Source organism: Podarcis melisellensis (genome assembly GCF_964234715.1).
Source record: "Podarcis melisellensis genome assembly, chromosome: 17".
NCBI lineage: Eukaryota > Metazoa > Chordata > Lepidosauria > Squamata > Lacertidae > Podarcis > Podarcis melisellensis.
Genome location: NC_138534.1, coordinates 21261795 through 21284605, shown reverse-complemented (window position 1 = coordinate 21284605; position 22811 = coordinate 21261795). Strand labels below are relative to the sequence as shown.

General features: G+C 42.4%; 1 protein-coding gene across 28 annotated transcripts in view; it reads left to right on the top strand.

Annotated features, from left to right (window-relative positions):
• Positions 1 to 22811, top strand: part of PTPRD (protein tyrosine phosphatase receptor type D) — a 1158377-nt gene that overhangs the window by 775548 nt on the left and 360018 nt on the right. The window contains exon 1 of one of the 28 annotated variants that reach the window (XM_081893653.1): positions 15036 to 15287. The exons of the other annotated variants lie outside the window; for them this stretch is intronic. The gene's annotated coding sequence lies outside the window, so the exon portion shown is untranslated. Of the gene's footprint in view, positions 1 to 15035; positions 15288 to 22811 lie in introns of those variants that run through there. 28 annotated transcript variants of the gene reach the window in all.

Sequence of the window (22811 nt, the reverse complement as noted above, 5' to 3'; positions counted from 1 at the left end):
TTCTGCTTGCTTGGAAAATCTGATCACCTGGCAAACGAACTTTTCAAATACAGGCCCCAAAACACTTTATTACAACAATTTATATCCTGCCTTTTTCATAGAAAATGAATTCAGTACTGCTTTCTGTAACAAGGGTATGAATGGAGGTAGCCAGTTCTGATTTCTTCAGGTGGGTGGGGGCACAATTGGTGCACTTGAGGAAACTCCTTAAAAATGCTACTGGCCACTGCTGCTACAGGAATTAACAAACCTCAGAGCATCATCTCCTCCCAGAGCACATGCAAGCTGCATCCCTGATCTACTAGGTGAAATGCAACCCAAACAGGCTGGATACCTGCATCTTGATTAGCAGAACTCCCTACAATAGTACTTCCATACTGAATTATTTTTGTACCCAAATGATTCAGTGCACAAGGGGGGGGGGGAAATAGTAGCAGTACAATACAGAGGAAGATATAAAAGTGAATAATAATCCCAATGTAAGCATGCATTTTAAAATGGGCTTCTTATTTTGTGATAAATCTACCCCAACACCTTACTACTGACCATGTATTTTTGGACTAGCAGTAGGGGAGGAAGAAACAGTGATAATTTCCCTTTCCATCTTTCTGCCTCTGTCTTTCAAGCTGAGGGAAGGAATGGCCTCCTTTAAAAAGAAAATAATTGGCTTGCTATAGAGGAAAGAGGATGTTAGAAGATGCAGAGATGAGAGCCTGAGCTTGCTTTATGGAGAAATGCTCACGTTGCTTCCACTTCCTTTCTTTCGCTCATATCAATCAGCTGTTGGCTTGCAACAAGCAGGAGAGAGTGGCAATTGCAGCCTTTCATCATTATCGTCCACTGCCCCTCCTGGAATTCTTTTTTTATTAAGCTCTTTCCTCTACAGGTTTTCTTCGACCGAGCTTTAGGGTCTGATTTACATTTGAAGAACCAAATATTTACTTAAAATTGCAGTTCCATCTTCCCTTTTATCCTTTCCCAGGGCAAATTTATGAACTGGATCTCATAGATCCAGATTGCAAGCGGTGTGCTGGAAAAAACCATACCCAGCCTTTCAGTCCCTGGTAGGCAGCAAGGTGAAGCAGCCTGCTGCAGGCAGCACCATTAAGGAGGAGGTAGATGACAGCTAGGACTGATGGTGCAAAAAAAGACTTTTGAAAAAGTGCTGGCCCTAGCATAGAAAACATTTATTTCTTTAGACTTATTCATAGGCTGCTTTGTAACCTTTTCTCTCAGTGTGTCTTACAAAAACGATTACACCTAATTTTCCCTCTTGCATAATATTTGGAAGTAGTTTTCAGTATTGCTAGATCCAGGATACACCTTTATCCCAAATATGCATTTGGGCACCCATTTCTCAGTGCTTTCCATGTATTTTTTAGTGGCACTGCTACTGTTGCGAACCACTTTAGATCAGGCCGGAACGCAGGAGCAGGTCCAAGCCCACCAACTAAAGACTAGTGATTTAGGGAAGCAGAATGAATATTAAATGTATGAGTGCAGAACATTTATTTATGGAAGAGGACCTTAGGGAGAAACAGCCTGCAGAACAAGGGAGAATCACTCCACAATAACTGAGCTGCTCTTGTGGGCACAAGGATATTAGTCCAAAATGTCCAATTAAACCCATTTGTAATTTCTCACACTTTGATTTCTCAGGGACCAGCCATTGCTTCTTTATCTCAGAGTCCCAGGTGTATAACTTGACATCTTTAGCATCTTAGAAGGACTTATTCAGCCAGCAATCTTCCTCCTGGAGTGGTCTACAAGCTGACCTTATGACTACAAAAGCCAGCCTAGTTTTGTGCTTTGTGCTTTTTGTCCCCCCCCCCCTTATGTTTCCCCATTCTTTTGTGTGACATCTTGCCTGATGCTACAGAACTCAAAAGCTTGCCACACTTTGGGGACATTTTCACTGGTTCCAATAAAGGTCTTCCTCAAACCCAGTTATAAATTTTGGAGCTTTTTCTTATGCATCAACATGGCCATCTTTTTATGTGCCTTGAAAGAAGTTACTATGATAGACAAAAATAAAATGAAATTGGTTTGAACAAAGAGAGTGGACTAGGTGCTGAGATGAAGGAATGCCATCTCAAAGCCCCATAAGTGAGGCATTAGGCTTTGGGACACGGGTGGTGCTGTGGTCTAAACCACTGTGCTGCTTAGGCATGCCGATCGGAAGGTTGGCGGTTCGAATCCCCACGATGGGGTGAGCTCCCATTGCTCTGTCCCAGCTCATGCCAACCTAGCAGTTCAAAAGCATGTCAAAGTGCAAGTAGATAAATAGGTACCACTCCAGCAGGAAGGTAAACAGCGTTTCCATGCGCTGCTTTGGTTTTGCCAGAAACGGCTTATTCATGCTGGCCACATGACCCTATAAAACTGTCTGCGGACAAACATCAGCTCCCTCGGCCAGTAAAGCGAGATGAGCGCCGCAACCCCAGAGTCGTCTGCGACTAGACTTAACTGTCAGGGGTCCTTTACCTTTTTAGGCTTTGGGAAGGAGTTGTAAGGCTCTGACATGCTTCTTGAGTCCTCCTGCTTTCTTCCCGAAGCCTAGTTAGCCATTTCCCAGATTTGGAAAGGAGGTAGGAGGACTCTAGGACCCTGCCCAAGCCCCCGTGTCTCCTTCCCAAAGCCCAGTGCCTCCTTACTCACCTTTGGCGGGGGGGGGGGGAGGGGGCTCTGTGCTACATCCAAAGTTTGGAATGGACAGAAGTTATTCATGCATAAGGAAAATACCATTTAAGTTTTCAGGCTCAAGCTCCAAGAAGTTTGCTTGCCAGCAATTTAAACAGTTTGCTGTGGCAGTCAAGTACATGAAATCCACACACAGGACTGGTTTGAACTTCAGCTCTGACCTGAAAATACATCTGCTGTGGTTGACGCTGAATGTTTTTGTGTTAACAGAACTCAAGAGAACTTGCTTCCCTTCTTGAAAAAATAAATCTCCTTCCATTGTGGAACTGTGACTAATGCATGATCTCCCTTGCAGAGCTAGTTTAATATGGAAGCACACTTTTTTCCCCCACCAAAAATTGAAGCCCTACCAAAAATTAGCATGCAGTGAGGCAGATTTAATCTCCCCTTTCCATTTTCTTAAAAACCCTCACAGTTTAATGGTAGCTGATTCTTGTTCTCCTAATGTTACAGTTACATGGGTTGGGAAAGTCACACACAGTCAGCAAATTGTTTTGGCTATTGTGGGTTTAATCCGTAACTGAATAAATGGCAGGCACCTGGACCAAGATCCAGTCCATGAAGCCATTTCAACTGGCCCACCAGCCCTGTTGTTGGCAGCAGTGAAGAAACAATCCAGCAGCAACTTATCTTACTAATTTCCAGTAATGGGAAATCCTAGAAGACCGTTAGTGCTTGGTAGTAATAAAAAAAAACACCAAGCAAATATATCATAAATAAATAGGCAGGCAGGCAGGCAAGAATATCCTGCCACAAATCTCAGTATGCATAAGACTATGTTTTAGAAACCATGGCACGGCAGCAGTTTTTCCTCTGTCTTATCAGTTTACTGCAAATCAGTGTTAAGCTGAAGCAAATTTAGACAGCACCTGACTTACAGAATATAGAGGGGGGGATGTCAGAGAATTGGTCAATGTGCTGTTACTTTTCAAGCTGTGAACCCTCCTTGTTCATTCACGGGGCTGTAGTGATGTTACAGATACCCCGAGGAGGGATGGGCAGGCAAGATGACGCTAGGAATTGGGGAAGAGAGACTGAAAGGGGCAGATGCAAAGCTGTGTGCTAATAAAAGATAGCTTTGGGCAAGTGGGGAAAACAGCAGAAGGATAAATGAAAGGCTGGAAGAAGTGGAGAGCAAAGAGTGAATGTAGAGGAAATGGTCAGATTTACCTTCCCAAAGCCATGCAATTAAAATAATTGATGGAAAGTATTAAGCATGACACCATTTGCAACTCGGGATAATCATGCCTTTATTAAGACCTTCCCTTTCCCAGTAAACAATATAGTTATGCAGACATCATCCAAGTCAACAATATATAAAGATGTATCTTTTTGCACAGGCTGTCCATAAGTTTGGACATGTATCTCTGGGTATTTGGTTCTGACTTTTAAAAATACTGTTTTGGTGTTTTAAATGTTATTTGCATTGTTGGTAGACTGCTTTTAGTTTTTTAAAATGAAATAGTTTTTTATTTAAAAAATCACTAGTTGTGGTGGTGGTGGGTTGTTGATTTTGTTTTTGTTTTTGTTTAAAAAAAAACCCACACTAAATGATCTAGAAATATTTTGAAATAAATAGAAAGCTTCACAAAGTAAAGTGCAAAAACCTACAAGAGACATCTGTGGGGTCTCATTGTGTATAATAGTGCTGTATGATATAGAAGTGCAATAAACATGATTTGTGAATTACTAGTAACAAGAGTACCATATTTCATAGATCTTGCATCCATAGCATACGCCACATGGCCAGCCAATGCACAGTCAACACATTTCACAACTGCAGGACTAGAAGAGATACAACATGAAGCAGGTGTTCTCTACATGTAGATCTACTAGGAAGAGATTCTTTGTTCATACCATTGACAGCTGTTAACCTTCCGCCTTTAAGCTGTCTCCTTTTCTGTATTATGAATTGTTTAAGCTTATTGTGGAGGCAACATGGGTTTGGGTAGGATGCCACAACTAGCCATCCTGCTAGTTTATATTTCTGTATCCATGCCCCAAGCTATGACATTTTATTCACTGTTTGCAATTTTGTGTAAATAAGCACACATATTTATTTTGATTGGTGTTTCTTGGTTCTTTTTCTAAGTAATTAGGAAATTACTTGTTGGGTGCCCAATTGTCTCCAGCAGGAGAACTGCTATGAATGTGAATGTGAGATACATCGATTTGTGTATAAACACATGAGCAGATTTGAAAACATGTGTCAAATATTACTGAAAACCAAAATGCTGCTCTTGACACTTCTGGATTTGTGAGAAAGGAACTCTGGGGGAATGCATGCACTGCCAGTTTCTCAGCCTAAGTTTTCAACCTCTGAGACACTTCCTTCCTTCCCCAAATATATATCTACACCATAAACAGATGGTGTTTTTGAGTAGCAACACAGGCAGAATTTTATGCCTACCTTGTGGATTTGGATGGTGGATACTGCCTCATTGGACATCTTCATCTGAATGGCACTAATTGCTCATCAGTTGTAGCATTCTTGCATGGCACAAAGCATTGTGGGAGTGTGTTGGTAATTATATCCCATAGGTTGTGCAAAGGGGAAGGCTTGTCTCTCACATTGCTACATTGGCATTGAAGGCAATGCTCAAATTTGAGGAGCTCATTGATTATTTTGGAGGGGGGCGCTGACATTGTGCCCTAGAAGAGTTTATGACAACTCTTAACAACATGTTTTTCAGAGATTTTTCCATGAACAGCAAAAGGTTCTGAATGTAGAGTTGCCATTAACTCTGGGCAGCTGCTAAAGGTGAGAGTTCAGGTTGCTTGCCAACATTTGCTGTTGAAGTTGAGGTCTCAGTGACCCCCAAAAATGGATTAGTACGTTTTGTGCAAAACGTTAGCTGCAATGTTGGGGGGGTCAGTTTTTCTGGGTCACAAGGAAGATCCTAACTTTGTAAACATGTGGGTTTTTATTTTAATTGACCTCTGATATAATTTGTGGTGATGGCAAGGAAAGCAATTTGTCTATTATGAAAACAGACAAGTGTTTTTTTTACCCTCTACACTCCTTTCTCACATAAAATGGACAGAGCAGGTTCTTGACTGAGATTCTTAGATATGACAAGTAACTGATAAATTTAAGCAGCATTTTTGCAAGATCAATATCTTTATGTGCGTGGTTTTCTTCTTCCAGTTTCCTCACCTATTGCAGTAGAATAGAATTGCCCTCAAAAACCATAACAAAAGAAACACATGATTTTTTAAATACCTAACTTAAGGTGGAGGAGAGTCCTGAAACACATACCTTGTCATGTTGGGGAATACATGAAACTTGAAGTTGTGGGAAAGTGACACCAAAGTGCCCCTTGCTGTCAGAGTGCATGTGACTCTACTTGCTAACAGAGGGTGGGTTAAACCACAGAGCCTAGGGCTTGCCGATCAGAAGGTCGGTGGTTCGAATCCCCACAAGGGGGTGGGCTCCTATTGTTCAGTCCCTGCTCCTGTCAACCTAGCAGTTGGAAAGCACTTCAAAGTGCAAGTAGATAAATAGGTACCGCTCCGGTGGGAAGGTAAACAGCATTTTCATACGCTGCTCTGGTTCGCCAGAAGCGGTTTAGTGATGCTGGCCACATGACCCAGAAGCTGTACGCTGGCTCCCTCAGCCAATAAAGTGAGATGAGCACCAGAACCCCAGAGTCGTCCGCAACTGGACCTAACAGTCAGGGGTCCCTTTACCTTTGCCTAGGACTCTGAAGTTGCTATGTGCTATTTGGGGGAAAGGATGCAGAATGCAGGTTGGGGGTACCCTAAGGAATTTATAAAGAATTCAGGTGTGTAAATTAGCACGCTCATTTGTACTGGGGGTGGAACGGGGTGGGAGGTGGTCTAAATTTACAGTCAGACAATTTGAAGGAAGTTGTCCACAAATTTTCTTGGGCCTCTATGAGTGGAGCCACTAGTGCATGCATTAAATTATTGGAGCTGCACCATATCAAAGTAAAATTATGGAATATTCTCCCTCTCCTCTTTCTTTACTTGCATACATTAAGATAGCCATGCATTTTTATTATTTACAGTTACAGTGTGACAAGCTGTCAGCTGAAATCTAACAGGTGATTAGTCATAAAGCTCCATTAACACACACATTAAGCCCTGGATTTCTAAGTGACTAAGAGAAACAGACCCCCAGTTGTTTTGTTTGCACCTTTAGAATTCTCATTTATAGCTAGCAAGGCCCTTTTGCTGCATCTGGTGAATACCAAAACTTACAAACTACTGGGCTAATAAGTATATGCATTTGCCAGTAAACAAAAATAATAAACTCTGCAAATATACCTTCGATATGTGTATGTTTTAAGTGCTAATTTGGTATCTCTAAGGAGTCATTCAGTGGTTTATCTTCATCTTTTAAACTTTCATGATTCTTATAAATCTTTCAAATGATAAACCTTTGGTACTTAAAGGAAAGCATGTCTGAAGAAGAAAGAGATTCTGAGTACATTTTACTTTTTTTCATTATTTTTTGCCATGCTTGCTATTTTTATCTCGGCTCTTTGTAGTAAAGGAATTGAAGAGAGTAAAAAGACTCCAGGAAGCTGGTAATTAATCACACGATAAAAATCCATGGAGATTTGAGACTGATGAAGTAGGATCAAGGTTTATTAGGCTGCAACAGAGTATGTGCTATGAACTGGAAATAAAAGCATGTACACTGAAACTTGTAAATATTTTTTAAAAACAACAACAACAACAACCACCACATAGGGATGTATCATAGGGTTGGCATACATCCGACATTTTCCAGACATAGCCAGTATTCACCCTTAAGCAGCGTCCAGGTGGCAATCACTGAAATGTCCAGGGAAAATTTTGCTTTTAATGTCGAAGGTCCCAAGTTCAGCATGTCCAGGGAGGGTAGGAGAGACGCCTGCTTGTAACCTTGGAAAGACGCTGCCATGCATTGTAGACAATACTGAACTAGATGGGCCACTGGTCTGATTTGGTACGGGGCACCTAGTTATAGTATGTTCCTAAGCACATTGATTTGAATGGGGCTACTCTGAGTATGAGGGACGTGGGTGGCGCTGTGGGTTAAACCACAGAGCCTAGGGCTTGCCGAACAGAAGGTTGGCAGTTTGAATCCCCGTGACAGGGTGAGCTCCCGTTGCTCAGTCCCTGCTCCTGCCAACCTAGCAGTTTGAAAGCATGTCAAAGTGCAAGTAGATAAATAGGTACCACTCCGGCGGGAAGGTAAACGGCATTTCTGTGCACTGCTCTGCTTCGCCAGAAGCGTCTTAGTCATGCTGGCCACAAGACCCGGAAGCTGTACGCCGGCTCCCTCAGCCAATAAAGTGAGATGAGCGCCACAACCCCAGAGTCGGTCACGACTGGACCTAATGGCCAGGGGTCCCTTTGCCTTTGCCTTTACTCTGAGTATGACTTTGTTGTATCCAACTCATAAGAATCAGTCACCTACAAATGCTATAATGTGAATTGTGATAAGCTGGTTTTAAAGAATGGAGAGTGCATTTTTGGTTAAGGTGTACATGGCATTTAAGGTGTCAGGGACTGGAATCAAGAGGAAGAGGTATAGTGGAGATTGCCTCCCCCTTCTCCTGTAGCTGACAGGGTAAAGGGAGGCCAGTTTGAATTCCAGCCGAGCTATGAGGGAGATAAACAAGGCAGAGACCGGCCAGGTATGCATAGTCATGTTGAGCAAGCCTATTATTCTATTTTGCTGTGGATTATCATTGAGGTGTACATTTAATTTGTAAAAGGTCAGTCCCACAGTCCACTTGGGATTGCTAGTGTCAGGAGTCCAGGTTCCCAGCTTAATAACACAGTAAGCGTAAGTAATTAAAAAGGAAGATTTATTGCGAAAGCAAACAGATAGCTCCGGACAGCTCTAACGCAGCCTCCGCCATTATCACACAAGATAACCCTTCTGAAGACTGCTTCCGTTGTCTACAGAAAATATTGAACTTTTGCCCCTTGCATCTCTTGTTTTGCTTCCTATCTAGCAGCCCCTCCATTCATCGACTCTTCAGACTTATTGGATTAGCTCCAACCTCTTCTTGCTCTTGTAGACTGTCTCCGAGCCTGTTCAAGCCTCCTGAGAGCTTTGGCTGTTTTCCAGCCAGCTCTCAGTCATTCCCTCTGCAACCAGCATTCCCAGGGGTGGAGGAGCAGCACTATGCACTGACCACTGTTCAGCCTGTGTCAGATCTAACCCTCTCCGTTCTGCAGCAGGCTGTAAAGTTCCACTAGGAGCTGGCTCATTCCTGATAGCTAGTAGCTGCTATACTGGGAACATCAGCATAAGAGAGCCATGAGCTTATGAAAAGAGGAAGTGCTGATGTAGCAACATTGGCTGCCCTACCTCCAAGCATCTACGGTCACTCCACTTCTGCCACCAGTCAAGTGATGTCTTCCCATTGGCCACACAAATTATGCCTTCCCATTAGCCATGCAGGAAATGGACATATCATTGCATGGTGTCCCCAGGGCCATGTCTACCCCTCCCCCTTCACAGATAATACAAAAGGGGAGAGGCAGCCAGAAACAGCTGACAGCATTTTCCCCATCTCAGGCTATTATGGTGTAGCATAATGGATGGGGAACCTTTGGCAATTCAGTATCCCATCATCTCTAACCATTGGCTGTGCTGTCTGGGCCTTATGGGAACTGGAGTCCAGCAACATGGGTGGGTGTATTAGAGGTTACCGCCCACACACTTCTGCTGTGCTACTCTGCTAGTGTGGTGGCACCTCAGTAAAACCACTTCTTACTGTTTGTAGCAGAGTTTTCCCTGGAGGCAGAGGACAAGAACAGGAGCCATACTCAAATTCACAGTCAAGAGCTTCTTTATTGCTTGACTGGTTGCACAAGCATTTCCGTTACTATTACATACAAGCTATTTGCATTCCTTCTTTATCTCTCCAGCATGGTATAATCTCAGTCCAGTGATTAACAATCCCGAGACAGCAAAACTCACAGTATCTGCAGCACTCATTGTCTTACTTCCAACCTTGTTGTCAGCGTGCGTGCTGACAGTGTGTGTGTGCTTTCCTTGTGCAGGAATTGCAGCCTGAAACTTCCTCCCTTTATTTGCACCTCCAGATTTGCACCAATCAAGCCTAGAGTGCCACTCCTACACACTAAACAAAATTCTGGAACCCTCTTGAAAGCTTCCAGGAACTTTTATTTGTTTCTTAAATAAAGTTTTCCTAACAAGGTGATCACCCAAGCCCTGGTGTAGCAGACAGAAAGGCAGCAACTGGCACCTAAACTTGAGGTGTTTCCACAGTATCAAATAATCTAGCGAAATTCCACCAGTTTTCCAAAATGCATACTACATCAGAATGCATGGTAGCTTTACTATGCATGTATGTTATTGCAAAACCTAAAAACCATGTTAATTCGAAACCAAAACCAAACCAAAACCAAACTCAAAACTATACCTCATTTATGATGAATGAGGAAAACTCAAGTTTAAAACTCTGAGAACCTTAAACTAAGTCCACTTTATGGTTTGCCCTGTAGTTGGAGGTAATGATAGTTTTCATTTCCATTGTAACCACAAGCCTTTTATTTCAGCATTCACAACAGGTTTTCTGTTTGAACTCTTTAAAGTTGAATGAACGCTGGCAAAAGACATCTTAGCAAAACAAAGTGCTTTCAAAATGCACAATTTATTCATCCAATAAATATGCATTACAGCGTATGAAATATTGGCAAGCACAGGTTTCATAATATTGTCTGATGACAAATAAACAAGATAAATTCAAAATTATATCTGAATACATTTTGATAGGTGTGTTTTGTACTTGCATTTTCTTGACAAACTTTAGATGCAATCTCATTATCGGTCAGGCAAAAGTAGAATTCCACCTTCATGTCTTTTTTCATTGAAGTCTGCTTCTGTTGCAGAATCATATGAAAGGCCTAAATAAAGGTAAAGGACTCCTGACAGTTAAGTCCAGTTGCAGACGACTCTGGGCTAGCAGCGCTCATGTTGCTTTACTGGCTGAGGGAGCCGACCTTTGTCTACAGACAGTTTTTCCAGGTCATGTGGCCAGCATGACTAAGCCGCTTCTGGCGAAACCAGAGCAGCACATGGAAACGCCATTTACCTTCCCACCAGAGTGGTACCTATTTATCTACTTTCACTTTGATGTGCTTTCGAACGGCTAGGTTGACAGGAGCTGGGACTGAGCAATGGAAGCTCACCCCGTCGCGGGGATCCAAACTGCCAACCTTTTGATTGGCAAGCCCTAGGCTCAGTTGTTTAGACCACAGCACCACCCGCGTCCCAATGAAAGGCCTATTCAATGATAATTAAGGCTGAATGGTATGTATACTTGTCTGGGAGTAAGGCCCATTGAACACAATGAAATGTATTTCTGAGACAAGAGGGGCTGGCTTGTGCTGGGCATAATGCAAACATCTACCTGAAGACTGAACAAATTCTATCTTAATAGGACCAGACTCAAAATAGTATCCATCGGTATATAGGTACTTGTTTCAATCACCGTCTTGTTTTTTCTTTAGGTGTCCTTTTCTTACAATTTTGCCGGTATGTTTTCACTGATATTAATGGACATGATTAACAGGTCCAATAATTCCAGTGGGTTCTGTTCTGAGCAGAACTTTGTTGAATGCAATGCCTAGCATGCATAATTGATCTCAATAATTAAGCATTTATGCATAATGACGTAAGAAGCACCTTGCTGCACCAGAGGTCTATATTGCTTTCTGTTTTTACGGTAGCCAACCAGAAACTCACAAATATGGCATAACTGAAATAGTTGTTATGTGATCCCCAGCAACACTTCTAGTGTATTAATCTAACATTAAGCTGATTTATTAAAAAAAATATCATTCACCTGTGAGGACACTTTTCTTTTAAGCAAGCAAGCAAATAAACCATATCAGTATTAGCTGCTCTGTAGAAAATTAAACTGGAGAGATGGAACAAATAGTGCAGGCCAGACTTAGAACACAAATCTTTTTGTTTTGAAAACAAATTTTAAAAAGGGGGTGTGCTGACTACTGCAGGCAAAAGGGGATGAGCTGGCTACACTTTGGATGTGTAAAAAGCCTACGTTTTGTTTCAGACTTCTCATTCAAACTTTGTTACTGTTTTGTTTCCACATCTGTGGGGCCCAAAGAATCCCGAAGTGTGGAAATGAACACGCCTGTTCACAAAACATTTTGAGGCAATGCACTGTACCCTCCCCTGCCCTTCCAGCAATCCCATTTCCTGTTCTCTCTGTGTTGTGTATCTTTGGAAAACAGTACGCTGACAATTTGTCTTCGCGGCCAGCAGTGCTTGAAGGCCTTTCCAAGGCAGGTGCAAGTAGGACTCTGTCAGCTCACCCACCCTACATGTTCCTATACAGTGCTTACAAATGTATATTTGAAAAATATAGAACAAATTGTTTATAAATGCACACAGCTGTAGCATTTTCTGTAGTATATACACAGAAACATTGTGTTCTTGTAGGCAAATGAACTAACTGTTGCTTTAATGCCCTGAGACAGACTAAGAAATGGAATGTAGTATCAAGTTGCCACAAAGATGTGGCAGGTCAGTAGCTTTTTGAGAACAAAAGATGGAGGAGAAAGGAATGGGATAATTCAGCGTGCTAACACAACGTGTGTGGCTATCGCCTACTAATATTTCTGTATCCCTCAGTGTGAATCTCTGCAATTAAGGCAGTTAGTCTATGCACACATGAGTGGCTTTGGGGCAGCAAGGTGACACCCCCCCTTGTCTTTCATCTAATCCCATGCCTGCACTCCCCCCAATTCCTATTCATGAAGCCCTCGTTTGTACATGTGCAATGGGTGTTTCAAATGTACACACCAGCTTAACTGTGGAGTGAATGTGGTTTAACTTTTTCAGATTGGATGGAAGCATTTCTTCTTTCATTACTATAGGACAGGTATGGATTATGGCTGACTTCATGTGTATACGGTTTCAATGGCCAGTAGTAACTGGTAGTCCGCTGGAGACAGATTAAATGGTAATGAACACATGTCTTGGCATTGTCCGGTTGCTCCTGTAAGCAGCCCTTCAGGGGTTGCAGAAAGAAGCCACAAGTCAGCCTGTTTGTATTATGTATGCTTTAAACATTGGCAGAGGGAAATGAGTGGAACACAAGTAACAGATCGGATCCCTGGTTCATCCCGCGCACAAGCTGTGTGTAGAATTGGGTCATCAGTGAAGCAAAAAGGGTCACGCTGAAACTCTGCAAGGATTAACTTTTGGGAGAGATTTGCAGAATATTTGGACTTTGACCTTGAGGAATTAGTTGTATCTATTTCTGAATATACTTCATAATAGTGTGGGGGCGTAGCAGGGCCTGGTGGTGAAACAGCTTTTGCATTTGTGGTCCACACTGTTAGTGTGTGTTTGTTTTCTTACAAGGATTTGTGATGCTTTTTAAAAAAAGCATTCCGAAGTCTCATGGTTTCTTTTTAGAAACCCGAACATTCTAATTAATAGCAAATTACTGTTGTTTAACTTAAACTACCAATAAGAAATGCTGTTGTTTATATAAATAGCACCATGTTTCCACCCAATTATGATTATTATTACGTAAACGGTACTACATATACAACAAATGTAAATGACCCCAAGACAGCAATTTTCTTGAATAATGCAAAACTGAGGTTTCATTTGCTTGACAGTTTAAGGTTTATAAACCGAATGAAGTAACAGGCTTCATTTTGTCACTCGCCTCTTTAAAGCAACCTTACACCCTTCTTTTCTAGGGGTGGGGTGGGAAACCGATGTGCAACAGAGTCGTAGTCCCGTCTACTCAAGTCAAAAGTAACCCCTATTGAACTCCGTTGGGCTTACTCCCAGGCAAGCAGGGTTCGGATTGCAGCCACACGGCTCCTCCCAAACGGCCTTTAACTCCAGGAAAACGGACCACCTGACCCGAACTATCATCTCTCCCACACGATTTCTCCCTAGCGCACGAAGTTTCCATTTTTTAAAAAAAAACCGTCTGGGAGGTTGCACCGCGTGTCCTTAAAGACGCGAGGGCAGCTGCAAGGAGGAGGAGGAGGAAAGGAGCTCTCGCAAAATTCACAGAAGAGGGCGGAGAGAAGGCGGGGTGCAAAGCGAGAAAGCACCCAACCGGCTGCTTCGCTCGCTCGCGTTTGAAAGCGTGCGTGCTTCTCCGAGGGAAAACACGGGCGCACAAGATTCTCGCCTTCTTGCAAACGCGGGGCGTGCGCGTGTAGCTCTGTGTGTGTTTGGCACAAGAGGTGGGGAGGGGGAGAGAAAGGGGGAGGTCCTTTCTGGGCTGGTACAGCGAGATAACGGGGAGTGACGTCACCGTCCCTGCCAATCTCCCCCCCCCCCACTCCGCCCCACACAGCGCACCGTTGCTGCCCGGCGCACTCCGGCGTTGCGCGTGTGCGCCTTCCTCGCTGCTCGCGTCCTCCGTCCGTCTGTGGTCCAGCCAGGCGCGCAAGGGCGAGAGGCTCAGCCGTTCTCCACCCGCTTCCCACTCGCCTAAAAACAGCCGGGCTCTGCAACAAGCTTCTCACAACACTGCTGGGGGGGGGGGGGGCTCACTCAAATCCTGTGATCTGCACAGCCTAAGAGGATTTAGCAATAATATATATTATGTCCTCTCTCTATATAAGTATCACCTAGAGAGAGAGAGAGAGAGGAAGGAAAGGAGATGGGGAGCATCCCTCTTACTTGGTCCCTCAGCTAGCGCGCGCAGCCATCGCCTCTTCCCAGAGGAGTCCTCTAAAAGGGTCTTTATTCCCCCCCCCCTCCTTTCCTCTTTCTGCTGGTTTTTTTTTTTTAAGGTTGGGGAGAATCTCTCGCCTATTCTGTTTCCATCACTCTCCAACATCCGAGCCACCTCCAACTTGCCCTTTTTGGGTCTGCATTGCACTTTGGGGAAATTTCCCTCTTCTTCTTTTTCCTTCTTTTTTCCCCCTCCTTGGAGAAGGAGGAGGAGAGTGGATCCGGTTTTTCTATTTGTAGCTAAAGAATGGACTAAATTAAGAGGGGCAAAAGGGAGGGGGAGGGAGGAGGGAGGAGGGAGCAAGAGGAGAAAGGAGGAGGGTGAAGCGGAGAGCAGAGAGAGAGAGCGAGCCCGGGAGCAACAGAAGCAGCAGCAAGAAAAAGAAGGCAGAAGAGAGCGGACAAGCAGCAGCAAGAAGCCGGCCAGGGAGACCCGGCAGCCCGGGGAGTTCCGCCGGCTTCCCCGCTCCCTGGATGCCGCCGGCCCCTCGGACTCCCATCCACTTCCCCGCTTTGGACGGTCCGTGAGAGGGCGGCGAGAGACCCCCGGGCGCTTGGGGGCGTCGCGGGAGGGGAAGGAGGGACTCGGCTGGCAGCCGCTCGCTCGGCTTTGGATTAAATCGGCCTCCCGGGAGACGAGCGGCGGCAGCAGCAGCAGCAGCAGCAGCGGGGGAAAGAGGAGCAGAGGTGGCCGTGGCGGCAGCAGCAGCAGCAAGAGGAAGGAAGAAGGCGAAAGGAGAGGAAGGGGAGCCCTGCCAAGAAGCAGCGCCCGGCAACGAGGGCTTGGCTGGCGGCGGGGGCAGCGGCGGCGCTGCTGCTGCTGCGAGGGGAGCCGACGGGGAGCCAGCATGACCAGGTAATTCTCCCCGCTGCTGCTGCTGCTGACCCATTTCTTTCTTCCAGCCCCTGCTCTGGAAATCTGGTGTGTGTGTGTGTGTGTGTTTGCGCGCTCGTGCGCGCGCGTGCATGATGTGTGCATGAGAGACAGCCATGTGCATTTCTCAGCTACTCTTCTTCTCTCCCCCCCTCCGGTAGCCCCGGGGTCTAATCTCCAGACAGGAGAGCTTACAATAAGGGGAATCTGAAGGCGGTGTGGTGGGAAGAACGCTGGGCTGGTGCGTGCCAGGATTGGTGTCCAGGGGAAGAGAGAGAGAGAGATCCGTCCGTTTGCTTGGGAGGGAGAGATGGAGGCGTGAGGTGCTGCCTGCCGACGGAAGGCTTGTTGTTGTTGTTGTTGATGATGATGATGATGATGGCCGAGTTAGCTCGTTTGTCCTGAGTGGTGTTTATCGCAGTGGGAAGATAAGAACAGAAGTCAAAGGCGAGAGGAGATGCCGTGCGAAGTGCGTTGGGATTGGGGAACCGCCTGCGCGCGTGTGACGGGGAGGGGGGGTAGGTTGGGAACAACCCCTGGGATGCCCAGATAACACCCCCTCTTTCTTCTTCATAGGGTTCCTAAGTAAACGCATATGCTAAAACAGGAATTATGTAATAATAATAACAGTATCCTTAAAGCAGCCAAGACAAGGACTTTTGACAGAGGCATGGCAAGGTTTACAAGAGTACACCCATGTTTCCTTTGAGGGAAACTTATTTTCCACAATACTTCCATCCAGCCTTCTGAGTTGCTCCCTAATGCTTGTGAAGGTTTTTTTTTTTATTTTTCCTTTGCCCTCTTCCCCAAGCCACCGTCAATGACTAGCTGCCCCACAAGTCATAACCTTTATACTTAACCTTTTCCCCAATCGCCTCTTCCGCTAGTGTTAGTTCTGTTTCTCCACAGGTTATTTTGGAAGAGGGCAGTGTCACCAGCATTCGTCCCTTCAGGGTTTTGCATATTTTATAATCCGCTGGGAAGTGCATTTCTCATCAAGTTTCTTTGTACCTGCCTAAAAATTATTTTCCTGGTGTGGTTCATGTAAAGTGTTCACTCCAGCAGAGTGCAGCATCAAGATTTTATGTTCCTTCAGAATCTATGAGTCGTTGCATCGAGTTTTCATGGTGTGTTTTGTGTTGGTTCCTGTGATTTTTTTGCTTGGGAAATAGTGTCAAAAGTTATATTGTGACAGACGATAGTGACCTTTTTGTCATTTTCTTTCATCCCCATGACATGCATACCCACAACATGAAAAACAGAAAGAGAATTATGGGGGGGGGACTCCCCTCTTTGACGGTAGAATTTTATTACGAAAAGTGTTTTTGTTCATTTTGAAATAAGGACTACACACTACAACAGAGCAACATAAACAACAGAAATCAAAGATTTCATCCTCTGAATATAAATCAGTCACATATATGTCTGCTTTTAAGGGACCCTGATGATTTGCTTCATCAAAATGTCCTTAAATTAGTTCTCCTGAGATCTACTGTATGGCTTCGGTATTTTTCAAATGTGAAATTGATAGTCTGGTCAGTGCCTTAAGTTCAGCTGTCAAATTCTGCTCTGGTAAATTGCTATAAACATTCCCTACAAGGCATGTTTCAGTACTAGGTTCTGTAGCTCTTGCAAAGAGAAGGGAGACAGATAATTAGATACCTTTTCATATAATACTTGTGGAGGTATGGTAGGTTATTTATAGGTATTTTCCATTCAGAATGATACATGGTTTGTGTACATGGTTTAGTGAAACAGACAATCTCTGCTTTTCAGATGGCACTAAGAAATCCATTGTGAGTTATATGTGCTTTGGTAGGAATGACACTTAGAAAGGGAAATGCAGGTTTTAGATTTCAAGCAGTTGTGTTTAAAAATACATTTTCATCTGTCTCAACATTTTGCTACTGGGTGAATTACAGTGACATTGGTTAAACATTCTATTGTGGCTTTTATATAATTGAGATATTCTCAAGAGCAATAGGACAATGGTTTGCGTGTGGGTAGATACATTTTCTTTTTTTAAAAAAATCTGTGAAGTATTTGACAATAGCTCTGACTTTGTGATTAGAAACACAAGGTACTCTCCAATTTTCTTTTAAAAGACCACCTGCAGTTCCCACACTGGATTGGCAATGGCACTAGAACTTCGCAAGCAAAAAAGTAGGGATCACCCCATTGTCTGCTATTGTGAGTGGTAAGCCACTAGGGGCCTGTATAAACTGCTCTTATGCAGCAAATACCATTGTACAGAACACTCTCCTCTTTTTCTTTTCTGTTCTTTTCTTTTTTTTTGCTAGAAGGACATTTTTTGTGCCGATTTCATAAAGACTTACCTCCGATTTATTACCAAAGGGTTAGGCTAATGTTGTTGGAATGAGTGATAATTTTTGTGCTGTTCCCCACTGGCAAGTCTCATAAGGAGCTTTGATGCTTCCCTTTCTACCTTTATGGTTGAGGGACGTTGCTGTCTGAAAGGTGGTCATCGCGAGCTTTTTGACGTCTGGATTCATTTCATCTACAGTTCCAAATTTAACACTATTAGCTGATATAAGAAGGACCCAGGTTTGGGGTGGGAGAGTTAGCAGTGCGAGGGGTAGCTCTAAGATCCTATATCAGGTTTAGAAATGCCACTGCTCACCTAATACTAAAATAAGAAAGGAGGGGAGGAAAGATGGTGATTACTCTGAAAATGATGTGGGTGCAGGTTGATGGTGTAATTAGGCAACAGTAGTGATTGCCAGAGTCCTAAAGTTGTACTTGAAATCTAGTCAGCGCTTATAGGATATGGGCTGAAGATGCGCCACTCATTGTTCTCAGAGCTTTGAAATTCGACCAACCATGGCATTCCTGATAGACATTAGGCTGTAAGGTCAAGTATTCCTTTGTTGATTTTCACTTTTTCAAATTGACAAGGCAGACAATTTGTGCCGAGGAACAGCTGAAACATTTGCATATTGAATTCCTTTCAAACTGAACATGATTTATCAAGCTAAGAGGCAATTCTATTTTTGAAAGGATTTACCAAAGCTAAATCAGAAGATTTTAGGATGGCGTGATGAAAGCACAACTCTTGTGCTGTGTTTGTGTGTGGATAATTTTAGTATAAAATTAGGTGTGCTAATAAGTGAGCTATTGTATGGGAGATCAATTTCCTGGGAACCTGGTTTTAACAAATTTTGAGTGCATTTACAGTGGATAGTAATATATTTGCCACAGAATTACTTTGAGGAGTAGTTCTGTCTAGACATGTATAATAGGTGGTTCAGTTGTTAGACTTTACTTGTAATTCAACACTTTATACATTTTTACTAATATTTCTTGAGCATTAGGAGACTAGGTTACACTGTATTGTACTGTCTCTGTTGTCTTATTAATTCTTCTGGTGTTAAAATGTAACACACTTTACAACTGGAAGCAAACTCGGTAGTTCACGTAGTTTGGGGAGTGTGTGGCTGTTATCTTAATTTATTTGGGATAGGTTTTCAAGGAACCTGCTTATGGATATGTAATAGCAAGTGAGAGCCCAAAGGAGAAACAGTTCTTAAAATATTCCTTCATATACTATTAGTGATTTGCCAAGTGGGAGCAAAGGGGGAGGAATTATTTTTCTCTGTGATCTGCTACATTTAGAGCTCCTGTACACCACATCTACTGAGGAAATCTGATGATGTAGAAGAAGATTGCTTGAGAGTTCTTTGCCTGTAAATTCCTTTCCAACAAGCCTCACTTGTTGTTTAAGCTGCAGTGCATTCATAGGAGTTCTGTGTCTAGCACAGACTCAGCGGAAGATACATTCATCTGAACCACATTGTCTCCCTGATAATGTCACTCAGCTGTGACTGAACACTGGCATCTCTTATTAGATTATCAATCATGCACATCAGAAATATTTTTTGGTAAATGCACAATGTTGCAAATGCTGTTCAAAGAAAAATCACAAAGCCATATTTGTAAGAAAATAAAGCAATAAAAGATTATTGCTCACTTTTTTTAAAAAAGCAGCTTTTAATACTTTTATCTTTGTTGTTTGTTTGTTTTAAAAAATCTTTGTTATGTTTAATGAAAGGCCCACATATAAATTAATCTCCACATTTATTTCCACATTTATCTAATGCAACCTCTGCTCTGAGGCAAGGTGGGATATTTCTGTTCAGTCCTTCTTGGAAACCTCTAAGAAAAGGTTCCACAACTTAACGAGGCAACTTACAAAACTGTCTTTGTAGCTAAATGCCCCATGTTGTATTTCAGGTTTTTTAAAAAGGTATTTGAGACGTTCTCATATCTCTCCTATCATGTCTTGCGTGCAACAGCATAAGTATGTATCAACATGTATAATTATGCAAGAAAAACATGATTTTAAATAAGTACACTCACATGGATATAACACTTGCGTGATAAAATTTGAAGCAATTTAATAAAATTAAAATTATTGAGATCCCTTCTTGCGAGATTGCATGTGTTCATGTACTTCTAGAATACAACAGCACTCTAAACGAGCAATACTTTTTAATTAGTTTATTAAAAATGATAATATTCTTGCTTTAAAAGGACAATTCTTTTTTATTTCAGTAAGACCACACACACATATACACACACACACACACACACACACACACTATGGATATATATATCCATTGCACTTATGTTAGGCATACCTAGGGTTTTTATACTGAAACTGCTAATGAATATTTAAATATAGGAGTTTTGATGGGTAGGAATTGATGTTGGTTTGCAAACAATGAAAATACATGTCCTTTAAACAGCAACCCAGAAAACACTTATCTCACATGGTTAAAGTTGCTGGTACACAATTCCTCCATAAATAATATATTTAATGTATTGTATGAAATAGAGCAAGAAAATGTGGCAATCCCCAGGTTGTTTTCTTCAATGTTCTTGGAACCATGTTTCAAATTCAGTAAGTGGTGTGTATAATATGATTTTGTAGATGGTCAAACCTACAAGCTTCTCACGCTAGCTGATGCCTGGGTGCCATGACAATAAGATTTCTGAGATAAGCAAAGAATTGGTCTCCAGGCTTGTGCGAGGCTTTTCATATTTCTTTTGCATATTGATTATTGTCTGGTCTCTGCTTATTTCTTACAATTTAGCTCGGATCTGTTATTGCTTCTTGAATGAGCTACATGAATACTCGCCTTTCTTAACCTGGAGGTGTTGTCAGTGGATTTGGAAGGGAAAAACCTGGGGAAATTGCAGAGAAATCAGCAGGATTTAAAGGCATTTCACAGGGCACGTTGTAACCCAATGTTAAAATGCTTGCTCTGATTAAGTCCAGTTTCAAAGGGCAGTTTTGTGTTTTTGGCTTGGAATGTTCACTTTAACAATTTCAGAAGATAAATATTAACTATAAAAAGAAAACCATGCAATTTTGTTTTAAAGGCAGTAGTTAAAATGGAAGTTTATTGGTTTCCATTTTTTTTTTAAATTGTTCAAATGGCAGAATGTATCTTTGAAAGCTGCTTAACTGTTGTCCACTGCAGCTGTCCTTCCCTGAAAGATTAGGTTTCAGGAGCAGTGATGGATGTTGAATGCCTGTAGCCAGTTGTGGGGTTTGCTCTAAGGTCAACGGTACTGATGGAAGATAGGAATTTACAGCCTTCTGTCTCAATGCCAGCACAACCAGTAGCATTTCTCAGAGGGAAAAAAATTAGACTAGACACATGCAATGCTGAGCTAATATTCCAGTCAACTTCAGAAATCCATTCACTTTGTGAGCAAAAAGAGAGTGTAGAGTTGGGGATATTAGGAGCACAGCTATTACCTGAATTTCTTTTCCCCTTCCATATAAGCTGAGTGAACGTCATTAAGCTTCATAGAGATTTAATGGGTGTTATTTTAATCATAGTTCTGATTTTTGTGATTCCTCTAAAATTGTATGTTTCTGGACTGTTGGTGCTTTTAAACCTGCAGTTAAAAAATATCACTTTGCAAAACAGCGTTATTGCAATCTTCTGAAAATAAGTCTTTCAAAAACTCACCGTGACTAAATATGGAGTGATTTGTAGTAGATATTTAGACCAGATATATATTTTAGTTTTCTTTTCTTGAAATGTCAGTGTAAATGCAGAAAGAACCCTACGGCAATTTAAAGCATCTTCTTTTTTGTAGAATTTGGAACTGAAAGAATATTTCTTTTAGCAAATTGTGGGAATTATTAAATGCAAACACCTCTGTATTAAGAAGTATCAGTATCAGGAGCAGTTGTTTCTTTGTGTCCCGTAATGTAAGAGATTGGAAGCATTCTCCTAAAGGCAACATTATCAGGGCCCTGGTGTATCAAGGATATGGAATGATTCCAAGTAGCTCTGAGTTCAACTACATAAGAGCTTGCCAAAGAGATTTTTTTTTTTAAAAAAAAAAAGATATCCACTGTACACTCCTGTAGGACCTTTGTTGGCAGTGCTTGGGCATGCTGGCCCTTATGCAAATATTCTTTGGTAGGTCTCCTATATCAGCTCTTCTGCAAGTTGGCTTACTTGCTGGTGATGTGGGGCCCACCACCATGATATTTGTGGAGCAGTTGCAAGTCTCATGGCATTCTAATTAACCACTATATACCTCTGATGTAGACCAATCTGGCATATTGTGGGTCCTTAATATTGGCATTTATATTCCACCATTTTAATTTCCCACAAAGGCCCAGTAATTTGCAAGATGGCTCCGACCACTCAAGGTCAGTGTCAGAAGTGGACTGTCGTATGGTCCTGGAAGCTATATAAGGATGCTGGATGCCGACACCATCCCTCCATCCATGTTTGCTGTCATTGCAACAACATCTCCGAAAACCACACCATTCTTTCCTCCGCGTGGATTAATGACAAATAGTTCATATACTCAGACGTGACTTCAGAGAGGTCTGAATCTGTTCCTTGCTTCAGTCGACCCGAAATGTTAAGATTCAAATTTGTTTCTATCTTCTCCTTAGCTATATCTTGAGTCTGCTTCTTGCAGAATGGCAAATAATGTTGGAAACTGGATTTTGTGAGTGTAAATAGATCTATATTGATGCAGTTATCTGTATAGCACTGTCAATGTACACGACACCTTCCTGCCCAAGAAAAGTTCCTATATCACTTAAGAGTCAGAACAATATATACTTACACATTTGCTTAGTTGACATAACCACCCTAGGCATCAGAGAGAACACTGCGAGAATAGTATGCTGGACTAGATGGGGCCTTTGGTTTTATGAAAGAGCATTCTTAGGTTCTTAACCTTTTTGATATGTCAATCAGTTGCCAAGTTATCTTTTTTTTCTGGACTGTGACATCAAGGATCTAGAAGCATCTGCTTTTCTATTCTACCCCACATTTCCTCCTATTATTCCTGCCATAGCTATAGCCTCATGATAATTAGAAACATATTGGAAGTTAGTCTGTGGAGGTGTAATTATTCCTTGTGCATTTTGACCAGCTTTACCTTTTGGGGTCATTTTTGCATGTGCTGTAATAGTTACCAGGGTGGTTCACAATGACCCAAATG